General features: G+C 47.6%; 1 protein-coding gene across 6 annotated transcripts in view; it reads left to right on the forward strand.

Moving 5' to 3' along the window:
- Positions 1-24,095, forward strand: part of LOC108930567 (guanine nucleotide-binding protein G(I)/G(S)/G(O) subunit gamma-7) — a 71,949-nt gene that overhangs the window by 40,976 nt on the left and 6,878 nt on the right. For 3 of the 6 annotated variants that reach the window (XM_029254737.1, XM_029254736.1, XM_029254738.1), the window contains 2 exons: positions 2,997-3,170; positions 8,249-8,303. The exons of 2 other annotated variants lie outside the window; for them this stretch is intronic. The gene's annotated coding sequence lies outside the window, so the exon portion shown is untranslated. Of the gene's footprint in view, positions 1-2,741; positions 3,171-8,248; positions 8,304-24,095 lie in introns of those variants that run through there. One more of the 6 variants, XM_018745861.2, reaches the window with a different exon arrangement.

Genomic DNA, 24,095 nt, shown 5'->3' on the forward strand with positions numbered 1-24,095 from the left:
AGATGGGTGATAAAGCTTGTTCAAGCCTCCTGCGCTCTCTTTGAGTGTTGACTTTTGCTTGCAGTGGCTTGCTCTTTTACGGGAAAAGATGTGAAATATCTGCGAAAATATAAATGCAGGTTTTTTTTTTTTTTTTTTTTAAAAAAAAAAAAAAAACTAAAAATGTGGCACATTTGTGCCAGCTGTGTATTGGGATGTGTTGGGATTGAGTTTGTTTATTCTAACCACCTGTGGCTGGGCTCTCAGTCAGGGTACATTCCTTTGTCTGAGATGACCAGTGGGAAGTGCTGCGGTTGGTCAAGCGTCAGACTCTCACGTCTCCTCTTCTCTTCCCATCGGACGAGAGCGGGAAGGCCCCGACCCTTTTTCTTCTTCAGCGGTTCCATCTCTTTCTTGCCGTTTTTTCTCCTTCCTGGCCATATCGTGTTTCAGTCACGACTCCAGCTTCTCCGTAAATGCAGCAGACTTCTTTCGCACACATTTCCTGGGCACTTAAAAAAGCACATTGTGCATTGTGCACGTTTGTCCAGAATGTATCAACAACCAAATGCTGACAAGTGTAAGCATTTCCACTGATTTATTACTGTAGTGTTGTTGCCGGGACGTGGCTTGGAGTTCGCTGAAAAAACATTGTGCTTAGAGAAAACACTCGGATACAGAAACGGCAAGCAACTGCTACAACGTAGGAAATCTAGAGAGAATTGATACTTTGATACTGTATTTACGTTGTATTTTACAGGTGGTCCCTGATTTACGATGGTTCGACTTAGATTTTTTCGACTTTACAATGGTGAGCTGGCCATAGACATTTAGCAGAAACTGTATTTTGAATTTTTTCCCCCGGCAAGTGATATGTGGAGCGATCCCTCTCTCTCTCTCAATGCTGGGCAGTAGCAGCGATGCACATCTCCCAATCTGCCACGCAGAGGTGTGTATTGAATGCATTTTTCGACTTAAGATATTTTCGACTTGTGATGGGTTTCGCCGAACGTAACCCCCATCGTAAATCGGGGACCACCTGTATTTAGTTTCCTTGTAAGGACCAGTTTTTTTTTTTTTTTTTTTTTTTTTTTTTTTTTGTTACATGCTGATGTATAAAACCAGAGAACTGAAAGAGGGTGCACTTCCTTTTTCACACGACTGACGAATGTGTGGAATGTGCTCAGAAAAACAGCATTCCGCTTATGCAAAAAAACTATTTGAAATGGTTTTTGTTCCTATAGTTATGTAATTTTTATACACTCCCACTGTACTGGTTACATTGTGGTTGCCTTTGGACCCGTAGGTCACAGGTTTGAATCCCACCCCCAGCTGTAGTACCCTTGAGCAGCGTGCTTACCTTAAATTACTCCAGTAAAATTGCCCAGCTGTATAAATGGGTAAATAATTGTAAGTTGCTTTGGAGGAAAGCCGTAGCTAAATGAATAAGTGTAAACGTACTACACGGAATGAGTCCTGTTCAACTGCCTAGAAACACCAATGTGTTGGTTTCTTTGGCATATGAAGTTATGTAGTAAAGAAGAACATTGCTTAATTATATAGCTCACAGTAGTAGGCACCTTACAGGAAAAGCCAAAGTTCCATATACAGTTATTCTCTATGTAATATAAATGAAACTGCCCTACTTTACTACTGGCCATTAATTTATCCACTGGTTACATGGACACCTGGGTCTGTTGGCCTTATTGGCCTGTTGCTGTCATGGTTTTCTTTTTGAGCACCCCGGTAATGTGCATTCACACATGCAGGTGGCCGTCGAGTGGGTGGCAACTGGAGAGGGCCGAGCCACGGCGCCATGTCCCCGCACCGGTGACATCAGAGAGGGCCTTTGTGCTAGCTTGCTGACATCATCACTGTCACTCTTGAATTGGAGGTGGGCTGCTGTGTGTCAGACATGGGGCCTGATCAGACGAGGACCTGCGCTCATCACCCCCCCCCCAGCATACTTTGAGGCCCTGACCTCCCCCTGGCTGCAGCTGCGTAAAACCCTCCGCTTTGGGATCCTCAAGGTGGCGCATCTGTGAGTCAGGTGCAGGGCTGCTGGTTGCCGTGGAAACGGCTGCGTACACACAGTAGGGCAAGGCAGGCCTGGGGCAGAGCTACAGCGGGATTCATTGCACCATGGATCAGCGTGTGCAGGAAGCCGGTCAGAGTGGCTGCGCGATCTTTAGGTCAGATTAGGAGAAAGCCCCTCGGATCACAGAATACTTGTCGTTGTTTCCCAGGAGTTTCTGTTTGTGTGGCATGGTCAGAGCTGAAAGTGTCACAAGTGACGCGACAACGCTTGGGTCAGTGAGCTTGAGCCTAGATAGTGGCCTGGAAGTAAATGTCAGCAGGATTTTCCAGCACCTCTCTAAGTAGGTAAAAGGGCAGCTCGCTGAAATAACGCTCGCGGGGTAATGTCACTTTGGCCGAGTTTAGCCCTGCTGACTCTCGATTCCTTTGTCACCAGTTTCGTAATCCGTAAACAAAAATAAACACAGTTCGGATAAGATTGTGCAGCCCTTCTAGAAATGTCTCAAGGCACACAGTGTTTCCCTGGAAACAAAGCGCTCTCGTTTTTGCTCTCCTATTTAAAAAAAAAAAGAGCGTGGAGGGATTTGCAAGGTGTGGGGACGGTGTTGCGGTGAACGATGAGCCGTCCCCGCGTCACAGAATTCCTCTCGCACACGAACGCATGCGCTCAGAAGAGATCCCCACGGCCTTGTGGGATTCCCCCCCCCCCCCCCCCCCCCCTTCCTGCGTGCTCTCTCAGGTGCCACTTATGGCCTTTCGTTGCTGTAACCCTCATGCACTGTCGCACCGTCATGCCTGTGGCTTTTTGTTCTTGCGTTGCTGCATCACACCTTCTTTCGCTGACCTTACCGTATGCGTTCGTGAGTAAATCGTCCTCTCCGTTGCGCTGCGATGGCCTGTTGTTTGAACATCAGGGCTGTGCGGTGTTCGTGAATGTCGTGTTGTCCTTAAAGCCCTCACACCTTTGTTTGCCCTTGTAGCAGCATTAGTAACGACCTGCTGCAGATCCTGCGCGGCGTCCCGGCGTTCCCCGTCACCCTGACGGCTGCGGTGCTCGACGCCGGAAAGCGGAAAGGAAAAGACACCGAATCTCAAAGCCGGACAAGGAGAATTTGTATGAAGAGTGAGGAGGTGCACCGGGAATAAATTGTAGAGTAAGTGCTGCTGTCTTGCGCAGGGCTATATTTGGTGGGTCGGAGTATGACGATCGGGATTCTTTGGGTCATAGGATGCATTCCACCCCCCCACTTAACAAGCTGCAATGATCCGTACGGACTTTTAGTGGGATTTTAAGTAATACAGACTTGGACTTTGCATTCAGGGTTCGCAGGTGCAAATCCCACCTTGAGCAACGTACTTACCCTGAATTGCTCCAGTAGAAATCACCCAGCTGCGTAATTGGGTAAATCATTGTCCAAGTCGTCGCAGGTCGTGTAACGCGGTAAGTCGCTTTGGAGAACGGCGCCAACTGAACGAGCGTATGTCCGTGTAAGCGACGGAGAGTTGGCCGAGCGCCTTGCAGAAATAGACGGTGATGAAGAGTCGCGGCGGGATGCTTAAAGAACAGCGAGTTTTGACGAATACGATGCAGCGGTGGAAGTTCGCTCTCCCGGTTTGGTGTTGGGGTGATCTTTAATCTGGGAAGAGCGAGAGGCGATGTGCTGCGGAAGAGTGCGGCGGCTGAAGGGGGCGCGCGGTGCGCAGCGAGGTGAGAAGTCAGGGGGAAGCTGCGGGGGTGGGTGCTGGGTGGGTGCTGGGGGGGGGGGGGGGGGGGGCGTTTGCGCCGACAGTGACGCCACGCGCGGCAGAGGGGGATTGCCTGGCAAGTGGGCGGCAGAATCGCAGCCCATGGGTGAGCGGCTGTACCGCAGGGGAATCGGTTGCTGTGGTCTGTTCCGACGTCTTGCGTGCGCATCATCTGCCGACGTGTCCCCCCCCCCCCTCAGTGGGACGTTTGACGAAGCACCAGAGAGAGGAATTCCTAAGCTGTGGTTTTTAATCTGTTGTACAGTAGAGCATTTACAGTGAGAAGAAAGGTCAGCATTTTTTTCCCCCCCTCCCTCTTTTACACATCATCTTCTGCCCTTTCACTCTCACACATAAAAAAAACAAAATATGAAGCAAGAATACACAATATTCACTGCAATGTAGGTTTTCCAATAAATACATTTTAGGTGCATTTTCTATAAGGATAGAAGATCAGACTAATGGGTTATTTTGTAGTTTTGCATGTGACTGATTGCAGTTGCTCCGTTACAGCCATCTGTCGTTTTAGTGGAATAGCGGGTGGAGGTATGGGAATGTGTGGCTGGTGTGCGAAGGGTGTGGGTGGGAGACACGTCGAGCTCTCCTATTGCGTGTGCCAAAGCTCGCTTCCAGGGAGATGTGCCAGCTTTTGCGGCTCCTTGCCCTAGGTGTCCCCCGCCCCCGATGCTCGCCTGGCTGCGTCACGCGCCTCCTTGACGGGCCGCTCGTGTCATCTTACCCCTTGCCCGGGCAGGCGGGCGGGCCGTCTTCTCGAGCGAGCCAAGGCCAGCCGGGCCTCCCGGTGCCCTGCTATCAATAAGTGGCACGTCAAAGCCTTGTGGAGAACCAGCTTCTGCGACAGGTCGGGAGCACGAAGGTTGAGGTCCATCTGTGTGGCAGCATTGTCCACACTGGACTGCCATCGTCTTTTTTTTTTTTTTTCCCTCTCCACAACATTCCTAATTGCAGCTTTCAGGGTCTAGAGGACTCCACAAGCCCACGTTTTTTTTTTTTTCCCCTTCCCTGGACTTCTGGTTATTTCTTCCCTCCATGTTTTGGGAGAGGAGGCTTTTATTCTTACGCCACTTGTCATTTCCATTGTGTCACTACAGTCATAAGCATAGCAGTACTGGAAACCATATATGTTCCTCCTCGAACCTCCCACTTCCTGCTCTAGTTCCTCCTCTGTCCTTATTTGGTCCTGGGGATGAAGCGCAGAGCAGCGGCCTGTTTCGTCACGGAGTGTCCTTCCCACATCCTCCTCCACGCTCTCGCGCTTTTTCGCTCTCGCTCTTTCTTTCGTGTGCTCTCTCTCTCGCTCGCTCGCTCGCTCTTTCTGTTTTCTTCTGCTGCCCTCCGTGTCCTTGGGGGGGGGGGGTCAGTTCTACACCAACCACAGTAAACAGAACACACTTGGTGGCTGGAGGAAGCAGCCCCAGTTTTACACAGTCAGCATCTGCAACGTGTGCAAGACCCCAGACTCAAACAAAGGTTCCGAGCGCTCCTGAACACTGATACGAATATGATCTGTCATATTATGTATTAATATAATATTATGGAATAGCTACTTAACTGATCAGTGAGTGGTATTAATGCTTAATTCTGCCACACCTTTCATTAACGCACGCAGTTTACAAGCACTATACATTCCTCCGGTCGGAGCTTTGCAGGTTTTGAAAAGCCGCTCGGTGAGACGAAAAGCTTTGTCACCGTGATCCGCGTTACGCCAGCATGCTTTAGGTGTGAATCCGAGCGCTTTCGCCCACATCTCCCTCCCCTGCCGTCCCCTGCCCCGCTCCTCTGCGTGTGGGTGCAGCCATTGTTCACGGGGAGCGGACGGTCTCAACGGGTTTGTTCGGCTCTCGCCGCGAGGAGGGAGCGGCTCCGGCTCGCCGGGCCCACGTGCTCCTCTGTCGCCTCTCGCGGTCCTTCTCTTGCCTCTCGTATGAAATTCCGCCTTCGCCAGCCTTTCAGGCCTCCGAAGTGACGCCGCTCGTGCGTGCGACATTTTGCACGAGAAGCGCGCACGAGAGACGCGTCGGAGCCGCGCTCAATACCGCGGGCTTCTTTTGCGGGATGTTACTCTGGGTAGAATCTCAGTTTTTGTTTTCCAATAAAAGGTATGCACTCAGTTGGGTGCCAGGGTAACAGGACAAAAAAAAAAAAAAACAATGCTTAAAATCCTCTCCTTTCACCGGAATTGCCTAAAGGTGCAGGCTGCGCCACCGTGGAGCGAAAGGGTCAGCCGAGCACGTAAAGGACTCCTTTGCTGCCTATGTGAACATGCAGCAGCGAGCGCGGTGATGCTGTCGGTTGGCAGAAGGCCGCTGTCGGTTGTGCCCTGGCCCAGTGAACTCCATGAACAGAAGGGGTGCCAGATCTGCCCACACACAGCCCAGCCACCCCCCCCGGTCCCCCGCAGTCAGCAGGATGTTACTCAACGCCCAGGCCTTGTACTACGGTGAGGGGCCCCGCAGGGAGATAGTGTGGCGAAAGAACAAACCAACAGTTTAACTGGATGCGCCGTTTTCCATTCTCTGCTGTGCCGACGCTGCATCTAGTTGGCATGAGCTAAAGAGAGCGCGTCACCTCCACACGCAGCTCTGTACTTTATTCCAGATTATTGAAACCCTAAATCTGCTGTGTCCTTGCACAATGTGCTTGCGGAGAACCGTGCGTTGAAATTTGGAAATAATCAAGAGGTGATTGAGTCAGTAGTAAAGCACATCAGGCCTTTTTTTATTTTTTTTTAATTTATTGTGAACTCTGCAAATATGGATTCAGTCCCTGCAAGTTGGAGGAGCTTGGGTGAATTACACATGGGTATATGATGGAGGTCCTTCGCAGGACACACACTCGCGCTCATACACTCACACAGGCACACAACAAATGACAATTCAGAGTCATCAGTACATCTGAAGAACATGTATTTGGAACAGGGGGGATCAGAACACCTGGAGCAAACACACAAATGTTATATGAACAGATAGAGATAAAATTGTCTTATTCCCACCACCCAGAAGATGTAAGGTAACAGCACAATCTCTGAGCCACTGTGCTGTTCCTGAACATGTATATTTACACTTATTCATTTAGCTGGCGCTTTTCTCCAAAGCGGGGAGCACCATGGTGCAGTGGGTTGGACCGGGTCCTGCTCACCAGTGGGTCTGGGGTTTGAGTCCCGCTTGGGGTGCCTTGCGACGGACTGGCGTCCCGTCCTGGGTGTGTCCCCTCCCCCTCCAGCCTTACGCCCTGTGTTGGCGGGTTAGGCCCCGGTTCGCCGCGACCCCGTATGGGACAAGCGGTTCGGAAAATGCTTGCGTGTATGTGTTTTCTCCAAAGTGACTTACAATTATTTTCCTCTTTATACAGCTGGGTAATTTCACTGGAACAATTTAGAGGAAGTACCTTTCTCAAAGGTACTGCAGGTGGAGGTGGGATTTGAACCTGCAGCCTTTGGCTCCAAAGGCAGTAGCTTGACCCACTGCAGTACCAACTGCCCCATATACATTTTATTCCAATTACAGCACAGTAACCCTTTTTTTTTTTTTAAACCTCAGACTCATGGTAAAAGTGGGGCTGCTGTTGAACACATAGTACTGTATTTTTCTGTAAATCTAATTATTGCCCATTCATTTCCTTAAGGAAGACTCATTATTCCTATTTTACCGAAAACACTCTTTCTCATATCATATTATGGGCTTTTAGAGCTCGCGCAGTTTTGACAGTGGGAGATCCCTATCAGGCCGTTTTGGTGATGTGCCTAAAAGGAACCATTGTTTGAAGCCCACAGAGGGCCATTGTAGCTGTGCAGCAAGAGAACTGCTATCGGTTCCCAAAGCTGCGGTTGTGTTAGCAGAAGGTGTTATGCACCGAAAATAAACCAGCAATGGAGGGAAGGGGAAAGAGATTGTCAAACAGTATTTCTCCCACAGGATCTGCCATAGCTGAGCTGAAGCACACACTATTTCTCTATATGAATAGTCAAATACATACTCGGTGTATCTTTGGGTTGTTCGCAGTGCAGTAACCCTACTTGGTTCATGTCGAAAGCTGCAGGCGCGGTGCCCCGTGTTTGCGATGTACGGGCTCTCTGAAAGCGTGTGGAAATTTCCGGATGCTACCGTTTGCTTTTTCAGTTTTCAATAATTTTGTTTGGTTTCAAGAGGGGGTGCAGCGGGTTTGACCGGGTCCTGCTCTCCGGTGGGTCTGGGGTTCGAGTCCCGCTTAGGGTGCCTTGGGACGGACTGGCGTCCCGTCCTGGGTGCCCCCCCCCCCCAGCCTGCGCCCTGTGTTGCTGGGTTAGGCTCCGGCTCCCCGTGACCCCGCTGGGGACAACCGGTTTCAGACAATGCATACGTGTGTTTTGTTTCACAACGCGTGCTGTACTAGTTCAGAGGCTGTTTTTTTTTCCAGACATTTCCTCGGAACTGCTCAGGATTGACACAGTTCCTCTTGTTTCGTCATTTTTTTTTTTTTTTTGCAGGAGCAGTTGGAAACACCGAAATAAAAGGCTAAGGACTGCATCCTGTTAAACTGATGTAAGTACTGCGCTCAGTAAGTTTTTCCTTAAATTCTGGCTCTGGTCTCGTAAGGATGAGGATGAGATGGACAAACTGCGCTTGCACAGAGTTCACCCCGGACCTTTCTGGAACCATACGTGCAGGATTCTCCCCCAACTAACTTGGCATGCTTTATTACTGCCCAAGGCCATTCCGTGTGTGTGTGTGTGTGTGTGTGTGTGTGTGTTTATGTAGGTGTGCCTTTGTACATGCTCCTGATTCCAATTATCAAGCTCAAAAAGAAAAGATCGTGTTCCCTTTGTCAGCCTGGAAGCCCTCCAACCAGGACAGCACACGCAGTACAGAACTGCAGACCAAAAAAAAAAAGGCACAAATAAAATAAACACCTATATTTCTGCCAGGCCCAGCATGTCTCCTCTTATCTCGTGGAGCTCCTACCTGTCTTAGCCTTGCAGGAGTCAGCTGATCAGGGCAAATTAGAGCCTGGGCTGTTCGAGTGCAGAAGAGGCGTTGACGGATGGTGGGCTGCAGCGTGGTGGAAGTCCGTTGTGGGTCACACACGGGGCTTTGTGATTCGTACTGAGAGCCTGGGGTGTTCAGGGGATGCAGCGTGTGCGGTTGTTTAGCGCCGGACCCTTGGCCAGGGTGCGAAGAGAGCACAGTAGTTATGCTCTGCATCGAGTTGGCCTTGCGACATTTTCAGGTGAGAGAAAGTAAAGGCTTCCCTGCATCCCCACTGGTTCCAAAGGGCGCCATCATGGTTGTGTATTTCCCCCAGGCCAGCCGAGCATTGCACAGCATAAGTAATGCTCCCGCGTGTCAGAACAGACTCCTCATGACATGGCATTTGAGCTCTCGGTGCAAGGTCCACCCGTTCCCCGTGCAGTACGGACTCGCGGCGGACGCACGGCCCTTCGGCTCCCAGCATGCCTTCGTGCCGAGAAGCCCTCTCCGGCTGTGTCTTTATCGGTGCCAGCGCAAGACAGCTGTGCGAATCAGTTCAGCGGCCACCGCAGTAGGAAACATTATTCATAATTCCATTGACGGCAACAGAAAAAAAAAAAAAAAACCTATAAAAACTGTTCCAAACAATCAGATGGGCATTATGTATATCCTCTGTCTATTCGTTTTTACTGTGTGCAACTATGCATCAGTTTGTGACAAAGCAAAATTGTGTTTTGTCTTATTCCCAGTAACAGCGCTCTATACACTGACTCAGTGCTATATAACTGTTGACCGGGTGTCTACTTTGCTTCTCGCCACAAAAGACGGTAAGAACAGTGTTTACGGAGTAGTGTCCCCCACCCCCCTCGGTGCATGAGCTCTCGTGGTATCTCGGCGTTTGTCAGCTTTGGGACATCCTGAGGCTGAGGCCCACTCCCACGGTACCCCCCTAGCGGAGGCAAGAGGAGCAGGAAAGGCGGGGGAGCCCCTACCTGTTCCACCCGTCAAACCAGATCCGCCTCCGGATGAACGGGTCTTTACTTCAAAAACGCCCACAGTTCTGGAATTGTGGAGTTTCAGCTGAGAGTTCATAGCCTTTGGAAACCTTCCTGTCCAGACTCCAGTCAATGCACAAAGAACAGAGGGAGATTTAGAAAGCTTGATTGCTAAGACTCTGCACATATATCCTGGGAGGGGAGCTCTGTTTTGCAGCCATTGTTATTGGGGATTTGCCACTTTCGTTGTATTGCCATCGTTGATGCTTAATTTAAACCGTTGTTCAAATTGCTCAGGTCTGGCCCTTAAGTACTTGCTTGCTTTCAAAATTTAACATTGAGAATATCTTGCAACTATGATAAATGTTGGCACGGTTGCAGAGGTGCGAGTAAATATCTGTAAACTAAGGGAAGGTAAAGGCAAAGCTGCAGCTCTGCCGATACATGTGCGGTTACGTGCAACGCTGCATACGTAGGGGACAGCATTGAACTACGAGCAGGCCTACACGCTCAAGTCCTGAGCGAGGATTTTTGCTCGAGGGGCTGTTGGCCATTTAGGCTGAACCGCAAAATTCCTCTCTCATCCTTCGCTGCTTCGTGGCCGTGTGACAGTTCCGGCGCTTGGACACGTTTTTCCCATCTTCCTGCAGCCCTCCTCTCATTTCCGTGACTGTGGCGCTCTACGCTTCCAAGAAAACCCAGCCAGAGCACAGGAAGAAAGCCACTTTCAGAGATGGGGGGGGCGGGGTAGGGGGCTGGCGTGGGAGAGAAGAAGGAGAATTTCTCACGTAAAGGCTGCAGCCAGCTGACCACACAGGAGAGTGAGACCTGAGTGAGGCAGATGGATTAGCGGCTGACCACTACACAACATTCCCCGCATGTCAGTCTGGGTCGTTCTCCATCTGCTTTGTTGCTTTTATTAGAGGCGTTCCAGTTCAGCTGCTCTTACGTGGTCATCGTTCGCCTCCACGTCAGCTTTGGACCTCAGTGATGCCTACCAGCTAACCCCGTGCCCATTGCGTGGTGTGGCCTGACCGGTTTGTCTATGTTTTTGGATGAGGGAAGGACAGGGAGACTTTTCCCAGGAGAATTCTGTGCACACCCCTAGGATTGGGAAGAGCTGGTTTCGGTGCTCCGTGAAAACAAAGCAGTTTTCGTGTCTGCTCATGTTCTCAAAAAAAAAAAAAAAAAAAGGAAAGAAACGGCCTCCCAGGCTTCGTGTGTCTTTTCCTGAGTCTCCAGGCAGCCTCTGGGAGGGTTTTCGCTAATTTGTGTGCGAAGTGTGTGGGAGCAGGCAGAGCGCCCAAGATCACATGACAGCGGGGCTGTGAGAGAGGCTGAGATGGAGACAAGGAGGCAGGGAGAGTCGGGAAGAGTCCTGGGAAAGGGGTTGGTCAGGAGCCATTACTGTATACACTGTGCTTCTGTCTCATTGCCAGGAGCTGCGGGACCAAATTACTGTTCACGATGATTTCTCAGATAATTTTTCTACAAGCTTGTCTCATTAGCAGCAGCCTGAGATACATAAAGCTCGAGTGGCTCTGCACTGATTTGTGCTTTTGTAGGAACCTTTATTTGTCATGTCATTTGCTCCAGCAGTTTACAACTAAGGAACACCTTAACTCACCTTTACCCAGCGTCACCTCTTAACACTGAAAGTGTGAAATAAGTTTAAACAGTGCTCAGTCACTGCCCAAAAATATAAGATCGATTCGTAGAATCTGCTACAAAACAATGATGGGTTGCAGTTTAATTTTTTTCAACCCTATTTTCTTTCCCGTGAGTGAAGTCAAGTTGTTCTTTCCAGCGTGTAGCAGGACAGTTTGACCTAGCCAGCTCCACGCTTAACCGGAAAAGAAGATGGTCTGTCATTTTTCACAGGAACAAGATTTAAGGAAGGTTGGGAAGGAAATTTAATTTACTAAGCAGTTGCATTTAGCCTTAAAATATTCTCTGTTTCCTCCATCCCACCAACTGGAAGTCATTCGGTGTTTTTTAATTTTTATTATGCGTTTGCTCAGTGCCTCCGGACAGGAGTATAATTTAAACAACTTGACGACTCTGCACTTAGAAGGCTGCAGCACTGATGGATTCAGTTCACCCCCCAGAGCCTCCTTATTTGCATATGATGCCACATTGCTTGTTTTGTTTCCCATCCTTTAAAAGGAGTGTATTGCAGTTCTTCTGGTGAAAGCAGCTGAATACTCTCCCGTGTAGTGCGAGCAACCTTATTGCTCATCCTGTCTTTTTTTCCCCCTCCAGTCATTATCTCCAGTCTCTCCAGCACAAACGTTTTCCCAGCGTGACGTTGCAAAAAAAAAAAAAGAAAAAAGACATTGCAGTACAGTTGTGGTCATGTAATGGAAAGTGAAACATGGGCCCCACACTGCAGGCTGCAATATGTCTAGGTTAGCCATCTCTCAAGAATGTTGCATTGAAGTTGCAGCATTTTTTTTTTTTCTCAAAACTTGTTTTATAGACATAGAAAAGTCATGAGAAGTTCTTTCAAAGCCTTGAAAAAGAAAGTGCAGTGACGGTGCAATTACTCTGCTCAGTCCTCCAAGTTCACTGCCACGGTCCCCTGCAATTAGGCTCGGTCTGGAAAGACGTCCAGCCCTGGATTGGCTCCTGAAGCTCCCAGACGTTGGACCGATGGTACGCCCAAACACAGTATGTGCTAACTTTTCATTAAAATGTCATTAGTAAGGACTGGGGAAAGGTCTAGTAGACTTCGGCAGACTTACAGGCATTTGACTGTGTCATCAGTGCCCTTCACAGCATTTTGATGTTCATGCAGTAGTAGCACTGCGTGCTCTGGTTCTCATACGCGGTCTCAACATTTTTTTGGCAGTGTTTTTCCCACTTGCCTGAACCGACTGTGGTGTGCCCAGGACAGTTTTCCCCAGTCTCCCCCCTGTCTGCCTTTTCCCCAGACAAGCTCATAGCTTGCTGACTCCGAGTGGGATTTTTGCAGGGTTTTTGGAGGCCAGTCAGCAAGTTTGCAGTGTGAAGTCATGGCTCATTTCATGCGTGTGTCTGAGTGTGCCCCAACTCACCCCGCAGAAATGAGGCGGCCAGAAGTGCAACGCTCGACCTTTCATCCATAATCCAGGAGCCGTTTCCTCTGTCTCCCTTTAGCTAGACTTAATTTCGAAGCTGCCTGTATAATTTGTTACCAAATAAAATTTCACTCATTTGAATTCCCACCCCCCTTACGAGCCATTAGCAGGTCATTCCATTTGGTAATCCCACACTTTCTTCATACGCTTTGGTATACAGAAGCCGTTTATGTCGCAGATGTCTATATATGCTGTTGCCGGGCTGATTCCAGACATGCCTTGCTTCTTTTTCTTTGCAACTTACATATATTTTTCTTCTTGCAGCCTTTGAGTGTGATATGTGTCATAATTCAGAAGCAAATATTGCATAAGCATGTCAGCAGTTCCTTACCAGATTGTTATAGTAGTTCCACTGGCATGTTGTTGTACTCCAGTAACCCTCCAATGGGTTTTGTGTATGTGGTTTCATTCCTCAATTCAAATATCATTACCCTTGTAGCAGAATAGCCCTCTACGGCATCAATAGTTCACGAGAGAGCTCCTGACTAAGGTGATCATATGAACTTTGATCATGAGGTTGAAATTACAGGAACTTGTTGCATTGTGTCACGGAGAATGAGAAAGTCTGGAACACTTGTGCAGGACAAATACCAGTTTCAGTGTGCCATTCCGGCAAGGGTATGGGTGTTTCTTTTCCTAACCTGGGGCATTTTCTCCGTGGACTCGCTGCCTACGTGCGTGGTCAACAGGCCCACGTTATCGTTGCGTGAAAAAGACACCAAAAGGGAACTGATTTTATTGCCTTAGGCTGCCTTTTGCAGTGGCACATGATTCCTTTATCTGGTGACTTCTCACACTTCTCACATGCACGCTGTCTGAAACTGCTTGTCCCGAGTGAGGTCGCGGTGAACCGGAGCCTAACCCGGCAACACATGGCGCAAGGCTGGAAAGGGAGGGGACACACCCAGGACAGGATGCCAGTCCATCGCAAGGCACCCTAAGTGGGACTCGAAAAAGGGGGGGGTGACACTGCTACCAAACTCATCTTCCTTCTTCTCTCGCTGTGTGAAGTCATTGCCGTCAGCTGAGGTAGTCACTCACTGATATTGTCTGCTGATCTCAGGCTTGAGCTTCAGTGATCTCACACACACACACACATACACATGTGCGCCTGGTCAGGGGCAAGCTGACAGGCTGCATGAGATCATCTGACTGTCAAGAAAGCTCCACTCTCCCTTCTGGGTTTGTGACAGCAGCGCCAGTCACTGCTTCCCAGAAAAGGTCCAGCAAGGGCAAGCTGGCAAAGCGCTGCAAGCAGCCGGTGGGAGAGCGCTTAGGCCCATTGTCCCTGCTCTCCGGCTGACGTCAGCCTGTATTTTCTACTGCTGAGCTCAGTGCTGGAGAGCAGCGGGCAAAGCGCCAGCACCGATGCATGGTCACAGAAAGGGGGCTGTATGTGGTCATGTGACAGGACTGGAACTGGACACTGAGGGGCTTATTCCTTTTTTTTTTGGCGCTTTCACAAAACTGATTGTACAATATATGTTTTCCAGTCATGTGTATTCAGTTATATATTCTAGAAATAATTCTTCACAGCATACTTTGGATATTGAATGTGAAGCCTAAATGTAGTGAACATAGAGAAGATGTCTGTGTTTGGTTTTCTCACTCATTAGATGCTCTCCAGTGCAATTTTCACATTGAGATGACCAGAATGTGCACAGCACCGAGCTCTACGCGGGGACTATGGTTTACTGAGAATCTCAGGGTAGGATGAAGCTATGCCTCGGACAGAAAGTCAGTATCAGGTTTTTGAACTTGAATTGGGCTTTGACTGATAGCCAGTGAAGGAAGTCAAGAATGATGTGACCTGGGGCTGTTTGCCAATGTTCACACAGATAGATTACATAAAAGTACAAAATTATAAAGCGCAGTGACATAAGGCATACAAAGGTACAAATAAGGGTATTTTTCTACTCTTTATTTAGCTGACACTTTTCTCCGTGGTGGCTTAAAATATTAGGTTTCTGCACTAAATGACTTATTGATATATCCATTGATACAGTAAGAACATCCTGCTGTATCGGTTGAGGGTGGTACTTAAGGATGCTACAGCGGGAGCAGGATTTGACCCAAGGTCCTTCAGAGTGTAAGGCAACGGGTCTCAGCGTTACTCTAGCCGAAAGCATTTACCCCTTCACAGTAACCCAGGTGGAACTTGAACCCGCAGTTCTCAGCTTCCGATTCTGGCGCCTTATCCGTGAAGCCGACGAAGCGGCTTACGATGAGAAAGTAAGAAATAATAGTGGAACGTGTCAGTCATTTGTGGTTTTGAGTCAGATAAATAAATTGTGAGGGATTTTCCCCAGCAGCTGGGCCTGAGCTCTGGTTTTGAACCAGCTATTTATAATAAAATGACTTCAGAATGAATGTGTTTTTCAACCGTGTTGCATGAAATATCCAGCAGAAAAACAAGCCAGGTTTTGGAAAAAGTCCATAAAGGACTGTGATCATGTTGTGGTTTTGGTCACAAGGAGCTGATATCTGCTTGTTGTGATGGAGCGTGTCAGCTTCTGACTCAGAGGGGAAGGGGCGGGGGGGGGGGGTGCTTGTTCATTTCTTTTTCTTTGTGCACATTTGTCCAGTGGCCAGACCAAGCCACTGGTTTTCTAATTGTTTTCCTCTGTTGGTAAGAGTCAAGGACCAAGACAAAGGATACCTGTAATCTAAAAAATATCCAGAAATGGGTGTATTCCATTACAAATGCTGGAAACGCTGCTCTTCCTGAGCTGTAATACCTTGTTTGCTGCTGGTAGTGTTCGCTTCCTCATTCTAATGCACTTACTGCCAGGTGGCTGTAGCAACCGCCGATGTGACTTAAAGCATGAGGTCATCGTCACAGGAAGCAGTCCAGTGTCACCGTAGCCTTCTGCTCCGGGTCGCATCCAGTCACGTATGGCCACGTTTGAGTTAAACCTTTCATCTGGACCGGCATTAGGACTTGATCAAAACATTTTGTTCTGGGATCTTTTTATGCGCTTCATCTAGACCGTGGTTTCAACCATAAGGTTATGATGTTAAAATGACAGGAGACCGGAGGCTCTCCGAACTGCTTAGGACTGACTGTACATGTGGATAGAGCTGAACAGCAGCAGAATGTGAAATGATCTCACTCACTGTTTGTTCCCGGTTTGTGTCGAGCTCTCGGGAGAATCGGCGCACGTCGTCTTCCGTGCAGAGGCAGCAGATGTCCTCCGCGATAAGTACAGTTCGCACTGTTTGCTTTTTCCACAGGAACGATCAACATGCGCGTGCCCTTGTTCCGGGACGGCCGGTCCCGACGATGCCTCGTTTAGAGGGGCCGACGGTACTCGTGCGGGGATCAGGACGCCATCCTTTAGCCCAGCGCTCGCATTCCTCTGTGTTTACCAGTGCGCCGCTGGCTTTGTGCGCTTCGACTTGCTGCCCCGCAGGTTACAGCATCGACGTGGAATTCTGTTGTTGGGGTGCAGCTGGATTGCGAGGAGGCCAGGAGCCGCTCCAGCTTCTGCTGCCTCATGTTTTCTTTGGTAGCGCCTCCGAGTGAAGCAGCAGGGAACCGCTGTTCAGATGAAGCTCTGCAGCATAACAGGTATTGGGGCAGTGGAAGCGTTGGCGCTCCCTTACAGGCAGCCAGAAAGCCGTTATTCAAGCACAGCGGTTCCCTATATTACGGTTAACAAAAGAAAACTGTGCTGGTATCGGTCTTCACATTTACATTTGTTCATTTAGTTGATTCTTTGCTCCAAAATGGCTTGGTGTTAAGTTACATACAATTATTTACCCATATATACAGCTGGGTAATTTTTACTGGAGCAGTTTAGGGTAAGTACCTTGCTCAAAGGTACTGCAGCACCAGGTGAGATTTTAACCTGCAACCTTTGCATCCAAGGGCAGCAGCTCTAACCACTACGCTCCCAGCTGCTTTTGTTATGCACGTTTCATATACGGTAACCGCAATTCAAGCTGAATTCTACAGCATTCCCTAAAGAATGAATAAAAAACTTTTAAACTCCCATTCCTTTCAGAAGATGTGTAATATGTTGTCATAGATCAAAAAATATATATAAGAAAGAGGTTCTCCAGGAAGGATTCTTTCAAACAAATTTGCACAGGAAAATCAGGAGTGTTAAATCAAGTTGGAGTTTTTTTCTCCCTCATCTTTGAAAGAGCAAAAAACACAAACACGCATGCGCACACATTGTCTGAAACCGCTTGTCACGAGCGGGATCGCAGCAAGCCGGAGCCTAACCCGGCAACACAGTGCGTAAGGCTTGAGGGGGAGGGGACACACCCAGGACGGGACGCCACTCCATCACAAGCTACCCAAGTAGGATTCAAACCCCAGACCCACCAGAGAGCAGACCTGGCCAAAACTCGCTGTGCCGCCGTGCCCCCAGACCAAATCACTTTTTTTCTGAATGTGCAAAGCTCTCGGGAGAATCGGTCCACGTCTACTGTGCGGAGGCAGCAGATTTGATATATTGTGGTTATTGGTTTGGTTTTTTAACTATTGTACCCCCCTAATGCGTTCAGCTGAAGTGAGACATGCTTACCAGGTTTCAAAAAAATTCAAACTTTCAGTTGCATGCAGTGCACCCCTCTGTGGAGTGATTTTCAGTGACCATTTACAGAAATGTTGAATTTCTAACACAGGCTTTACTGCTAAAAGTGTAGTTAGGATTGCCACCCCCCCCCCCCCACCAAGACACGGGCTGCTGGGTTGCACAGGGGTCAGTGATGTGGAATGAACGGTGACATTGAGTAGGGCGGACCAGGAACGCAAGGGGCGCCTGCATATCACAGCGAGCTAATTACAGGAAACCCCTATCTTCTCAAGCAAGCAGAATTCCACTAAGAGCAGAAGGGGACGCCTGTTTGCCAGGCTGGCTCCGCACAGCCAGACCACATGCAACACTGAAAAGGGTGCTGGGGTGTGGTGGATGTTAGAGGCGGCGCTGTTGGTTCATGTGGATTTTTTTTTTCCAACACTGGTAGGGAAGGAGGGTGAACCTCTGAACGACTGTGTTTTTTTGGGTGGGAGAGAAAAGTGCAACTTCTTAATTTGCTCTTTGAGGGGGCAAAATGAAAAAGCGACACTCTCCAGGGAGCAAGAGAGGCTCTGTGGCGCCAAGTGAGCACGCCTCCTACACCCCCTTCTCCCTTTCTCTCACCTTTCTCAAAAAGTCCATGGGAGTCATGGGGTGCGTAGCATAAAGGCTGGAGTGTCAGCAGGCACTGGCCACACAGAGCCAATTGTGCATGCAATTTGTATAAGCTTCCGAGCGTAATTTTTTTTTTTTTTTTTATAACCTATATGTGCTGTCAAGGCTGTTTTGATTTGTTAACTGTATATTAAGTCACTTGAGAAATCCGTGGACGTGTTGCATGATAGGCTGAATAGGAGCAAAGTCTTTATCTTAGCCGTCCCTTAAGTACATAAACCACTTTTTGTTTTTCCACTCTCGTTTTCCACCGGGTTATTTTTTCCGTCACTGGAATGTTCCAGCCCTATCATACCCTCTCGTGATGGGCAGTGTTGGAGTTGCGAAGCCAAGGAACCGGGACCACCGGTTTGCTAATTTGCCTGATAAATGGAAAAGAGGCAAAGCAGCCCCCAGGGATCCCCGTGTACTCCTCTCCCACCACTTTTTCCAGCTGTTCGGAATGTGGATTTGCATAACCAGGAAGAGATTTCCCAAGAAGAGAGGCTTATTCATTTATATTTCAGTCCTGTATCTCACTCTTACCATAGACTTAATTTTTCCAACCTGCAGTGCCCGGGTGTCATGTTTTCTTACCCAAGGATTGCATTGGGGACAGAGATGGGGACGTCCTTTTGGAGCACTGCAGGGTCAGGATCAGGGCCTGTCTAGGCTGTGTTAACCAACAGGTATGCCTGATGCTGACCAGTCAGCTGTGGGAGGTGTACTGCTATGCCTTCAGCCTTCCACCCCCTTCTGTGTACCCCCACCCTCTCGCTTACCCTGTTGTTCTCACCAGGGGCCCTAAAAGCAGGTCCCGGAGGCAACCCACTCTTTGCTCTTCTCTCAGCTGCTGTCTAATGGTCAGAGGCTGATTTACTATGTGGTGGACAAAGGAAGGGAGGAACACTTAATGAGAAAATTCCAAGAAATGTACTGCAGATTATGTGATTAAGAAGGTAGGCCAGGATGAGCCGGAAGCAAGTGCATTCATATATTCAGTTGGGAAGGATGTGTGAAATTTAAACTCCGGTTTTACACAAAGGGTTTGTTTATGCACTGGGATTGCTGAAGGAAAAAATTTAACATCACAACCTGGTTATTGTGTTGCGTATCTTTACACAGTTTTTTTTACACGTATAGTTTGCTGGTCATTGATCTTGACTTTCATTTAATGGCACATTTAAGCAAGCCAACAAGCCTGTTTAAGAATGATTTACACAGGCTTTGATATAAACAAATACAAGTGTAGTCTTAACAAGATGGGTTTTTTTTTCCCCAACATTTAATGCAAGTTTCAGCATAATGTATGCAGTTTCTTGTGCAGACTTGTTGTGTGTTTATGCACAAGTGCAGGCCACGGTCTTTTGGACAGACCAGGTTTGAGTCAGCAGCCATCTGTGAATGTAGCAAGAGATTGGACTCTTTGTAAGAACTTCATCAGACCAGATCATTGCACCAGGCACTTCCTAGTGTATGTTCCTCCTCCTGGTTCTGCTCTCTTTCCCTCCATGACCTGTTGTAATGGTGCGAAGGAAGGGATTATCTTCCGTGGGCTCGGCAAAGTCAAGATGTTGAGTGCGTATGAGCAGAGGTTGAGAGAAAACGGTGGAACATATCAGTGTGTAATCTGTCAGACTCACTGATGTTTCTGGACTCTTGCAGTAAAGTGTTTGTTCCCCCAGATCCTACTGTGTTGCCTCCGATTTCCTTTCTACCTATCAATGGGCGAGAAGACTACTTGAGTGGGCAGGTGGTAGCATGGTAGTTAGAGCTGGTGTCCTTGGACCCAGAAGTACAATTCCCACCTCTAGCTGTAGTACCCTTGAGCAAGGTACTTAACGGAAATTGCGCCAGTGAAATTAGTCGACTGTGTAAATGTGAATGAATAATAAATTAATAATACATGAATAAGTGTAGCTGGATGGAGTAAAGGGAAAGCGGTGAGTCAGAAGAGTTGAGCCTGAGCCCTCACCACCATGTGGCCCACTAGTTGGTTTCCCTGCAGGCTGAAGCAAAGTCATCTAGGCTGAGGGAGTGTGTTCTACACACCTCCTACTTTGGGAGCGATGTCCCTGTGCAGGAAAAGCTGCTGACAGCTGGGTCAGAGACACTTACTTATCTATAGTGCAAACTTCACACCGGCATTGCCAGATGACCCCAAATTGCTTTCGTAATGCACCAGAGGAGCTGCATTTTAGGGAGATATCTCACATTAGTTTTATACTCTTGTTATTCAAGGACTTCTCAGTTTATACTCAGGAAAAAAAAAAGCATTGTAAAACAGCGTTGTCCCTTCATTTTTATGAATAGAACTGCAGTGATTATTGGGCAAAACATCTATCTTGCAATTTCCCTGATTTCTCGATTTCTATCAGTTGCTCTATGCGTTTGATTGCAGTACAGGAAATTTGTATTTGTTTGATAGAAGCAGTGTTATCTCTATTCATATTATGCATTCTGCCTAGTAAAGTCGTTCTTGTGGCAAGGTCCAGTTGGCCTGTATTGCATCACGGAGCTCTCATGAAGAGTGACAGCATATGACCGTGTCATGATGTCTGCAAAAACACGAGGTGACAGTGTGATTGCCTAATAGCTGGTGACATTTTCGGAAAGCAGTTTTCTGCAACCACCTAACCAGCAAGTTGGAGTGACGGTAAATGCAACTCGGGCATGGAGTTTGTTAACAAGGACGCAGGAAGTACATCAAGTCCCATTGTCGCAACTATCCTTGTAGTAAAAAAAAGAAAGAGAGACAGAGAGACTCTTTCGCCCAGCAGGTTTACCTTCATATTATCTTTTGTCTCCAGAAGGGTGGCCCTGGCATGGGTCTTAAGATGTTGCACAATAACTTTGAGTAGAATTGGAGTGGTTACTGATTAGTGACTGACAACACAAGCAGCATAAACTGCATGAGCATCTCTGTTAAACACATTCATTTTAAAGTCCGCGTTTCCATTTATATAACTGATGTAGCTGTTATAATAAGCAGAATATTCCGCTGATTTGGTTATTATGATCCGTATAGAAGTTATATTAACACATACTCTTGCACGTCTTCTGTTAGTTAGTGACACTTGCATAATTAAAGTGCTCTCAGATATACAAGACAATATACTTTCTGCAAGTAATTTTCCCCTGGATCTTGTGATATGAGCCCTGATATCCATATTAATTTATTAATTTGTTAAAATATTTTTAATAATTGGTAAATAAGCATCTCGATTCCTAATTTTGATTTTTTTTTTTTTTTTTTTTTTCTCTGAGAGATGTTTTACATCATGCTTGTCATCTAACTTCTAAGTTGCATCAGTTTTTTTTCAGTCAATGTTTCATATTGACAAGAACTTTTATTGTCCTATAGGTTTATTTTCCTTGTTTAATGTACATTGTTTTGGAGAAAAGCATCTGCGAAATGAATAAATGTAATGCTCCTGTGGAAAGACCGATTGATGTGAATCGTGTCTTTAAACACATGTCTCTGCCTCCTTACACGGTGAAGTTATGTGTTTTCAACGCTCGGTCCAATTCCTGGAATACTGCACACTTTGTCCAGGGCAGTGACAGATCTCAGATACTGAGTCCTTTTTTTTTTTCAGGAACTCAGCATTTCTAGGAATAACCCTGGAATCCGGGTGAGGGGTAAACAGGGTTTAAGGGACTGAGTGAGCGTTTGATTGATGGAATTTCTTGTGTGTTTCCACATAATGTAAATAAGACATCCTCTGTTTAAGTTGTGCATGCTTTTCGGAGGACTCTCTGTCTTCACTTGCATGAACTCCTACATAAGTGGCTCCCGCTCGTTAACTGTGGACTGAAGTTACGTACGTCAGTCTGTCTCGACCAAGCCCCAGAAATTCGTATCGCCACTTAAGTCTCATTTTTAATTAGTTTTGAATTAATCTGTATTAGACTGTAAATTAAAGAAAAGGGGATGCATGAGTTTGACTCTGATCTTTGTTATTTGGGAAATCCCAGGCTGCTCTTTCCCCAGGCTGGTCAGTTGGTGAGATACAAGCTGTGTGGCCCTGCAACATGCCCTCCGAAAGAAGGGGGGGGGGTACCTGTCGGCAGCACATGTAAATAATTTGCCAGTGAATCAACTATCAATCATGAGCATGCATGTCAGTAGTAAAATCTGTTGCAATTCATAGTCCCCCCCCCCCCCCCCCCCCAGTGTTTAAGCCTTATTTTCTGTAATGTTAATAAATTGTTAAACAATAAAGGGCAAAGAATGTGTCGCCCACAGCAGAAGATAATGGCAATTCACACTTTATCCATGAAGCCTTCTTTTGAACACAGCGATATACTTGCGAAGTTTGTGAATACCTCCAAAAGCCCATTTCTGGGAAAGGATTCGGCTACATGTATATATTGTAGATGGATAGATATATGCACGCACAATAATGGTATAAACAAATTTTTCTGCTTCTTTTGGAGAGATTTTAATTAAGGTGTTTTGCAGAAAGGTCCTTCTTTTAAACCTATGATTGTACTTCCGTATTCCCATGCTACTTTTGTCTAATAGTTAATTTAAAAGTGATCAACATAACACTTTTACTGTTGGAATTAGTGCAAAAGTCTTCAGTCTAGCGCTGCGTGTTTGTTTTTTCTTTACCGTTAACATTGCAGAACGATCGGGTGTTTTGTTTCACTGAAAGCGCAAAAATGATATTACAAAATTGTCAACCGTTTGCAAATGGCAGCAAAATTACTTTTTTGTTAATACAGCTCTCCGTGCAACCGTTTCACCTGAAACGCATCTTTGCACTGTGCAATCTACACTCAGACTTCGCCAGATCCTGATCCTAACCCTAACCCAGGAGCTGTGAGGCACCAGCACTGGCTGCTTTGCCATCATGCTACCCTAAATCGGCAGTCTCTAAAGAATTTAGATAGATCTTTAAAGATCTAGTACAAAAAATGATGTCGGGTATAAAGTATTTAATAGATCTCGAACGTCCGTATCGGAATCCAAAGCTAGCGATTACGTAAATGTCAATCTGCGGCAAATATTATTTCACTGCGGTAAAAAGCTACTAATGGATTAACTGAATTGGTAGTTATAATGGTTTCAAATGTATTATTCTACATTGATAACCAGAGCATTTATCAGAAAATCAGTGAAAATGGCCTGCAGCACTACAGTGTACCAGGTAACTCAGTGACATACCTTGCAATGGGATTGAAATGTCTTCAACAGTACTGGACTAGGCCTACAGCTGCCTGTACTCTTGTAACACCTGCTACCATCTGGCACGGTTCACACGGTGAGGACGGAGCCGGTTCATTCCTGCGTGCTCTTCGGCAACGGTTGTCGCGGTCGGCTCGACGCGGGCCAGCTGCGAGGTGGCTTTGCTCGCCAGGGCTCGGCTCGCTTCGCTACTGGGACTTGGCGGCGTCATCGCTTTCGTGACCGCATGCTGCGTGACCCGGTCGCACGAAAGACACGGGTACCCGGCAGCCCATCTTTCCCGAACCACTCTTGCCCTTTCGTGAAAAGTGATCCGGGCATCGCTATGCAGGTCACTTCACTTGGCCGTTTTTTTTTGTGCGTCTCGCGCAAATCTTGCACACCTTCTATCCAGGGGTGCCTGGAGCAGTCAGTCTGCGCGAGGCTTGGGAGCCCGACCTCACTCTGTTGACATACTCAGCGGGTGGCCCCACTCCTGCATGGCCTGCGTTTGTCACTTCCACGCTTGAGAGGAGGAGAGCTGGTCACCAGCTGGCCTGCAGCCTGGCTTAACTTTTTTTTTTTTTTTTTTTTTTTTTATTATTATTATTATTATATATATATATATATATATATATATATATATATATAGAGTCATGGGGGGGGTGTGGTGGCGCAGTGGGTTGGGCCACAGTCCTGCTCTCCAGTGGGTCTGGGGTTCGAGTCCCGCTTGGGGTGCTTTGCGACGGACTGGCATCCCGTCCTGGGTGTGTCCCCTTCCCCCTCCGGCCTTACGCCCTGTGTTACCGGGTAGGCTCCGGCTCCCCGTGACCCCGTATGGGACAAGCGGTTCTGAAAATGTGTGTGTGTGTGTGTGTGTGTGTGTGTGTGTGTGT

This window comes from Scleropages formosus, chromosome 9 (genome assembly GCF_900964775.1).
Source record: "Scleropages formosus chromosome 9, fSclFor1.1, whole genome shotgun sequence".
Lineage (NCBI taxonomy): Eukaryota > Metazoa > Chordata > Actinopteri > Osteoglossiformes > Osteoglossidae > Scleropages > Scleropages formosus.